At 34.2% G+C, this 643-nt stretch overlaps 1 non-coding gene across 1 annotated transcript; it reads left to right on the plus strand.

Moving 5' to 3' along the window:
• Nucleotides 1-91: 91 nt before the first annotated feature.
• Nucleotides 92-164, plus strand: Trnas-uga. The gene has a single exon. It is a non-coding gene; the product is annotated as a tRNA-Ser (tRNA).
• Nucleotides 165-643: the final 479 nt, after the last annotated feature.

The raw sequence follows: 643 nt of genomic DNA on the forward strand, positions 1-643 counted from the left end.
TGATTTATGTTATATGCACCTATTTGTTTCTAGCCGTACATATTGTGTAATAGAGTGTATCTGGTAGTATTTGAATTTGTTCAACCATGAAGCCTCCGTGGTCTAGTGGTTATGACACTCGCCTTGACAGCGAGAGGTCGCAGGTTCGAGTCCTGCCAGAGGCATTTTATTACACAAATTCTTTTATTCATTTATTTACAGGACTACATTCGTTGAGAGCTATGTTACACGATGTATTTATTAAGTCCTTTATTCTTACACTGTATTTACCTTTCTTTGATGATTCATATATATATATATATAATATACAGTATATATATATATATCTTAGAGTTCTAAGTTTCACCCTCATCTTCGATGGATTATAGTAATTCGTTATTATAGATTATTATAGGAGTAGGACAGGACCAAGACCACTACCTTTGGGTAGTTTTTAAACCATTTCATTTCGTCGTTTGTTTGTTCCAGTTTAGCTTGATCTACGGTATCAAAATGTTTTTAGATCTATAAAACAAGTTCCAGTCATTTCACGATCATAGCTAGGGAGTCACAAAATATCGGATTGGCATCTGATAAAATCAAGTCTGAAGAAGCTTTTCATAAACATTGTGTATTAGCATGTAACCCCCAAAATGAACCGGTG

The sequence above is a fragment of the Anneissia japonica genome, unplaced genomic scaffold (genome assembly GCF_011630105.1).
Source record: "Anneissia japonica isolate Jap-2015-1 unplaced genomic scaffold, ASM1163010v1 scaffold43121_len1304_cov132, whole genome shotgun sequence".
Classification (NCBI taxonomy): Eukaryota; Metazoa; Echinodermata; class Crinoidea; order Comatulida; family Comatulidae; genus Anneissia; species Anneissia japonica.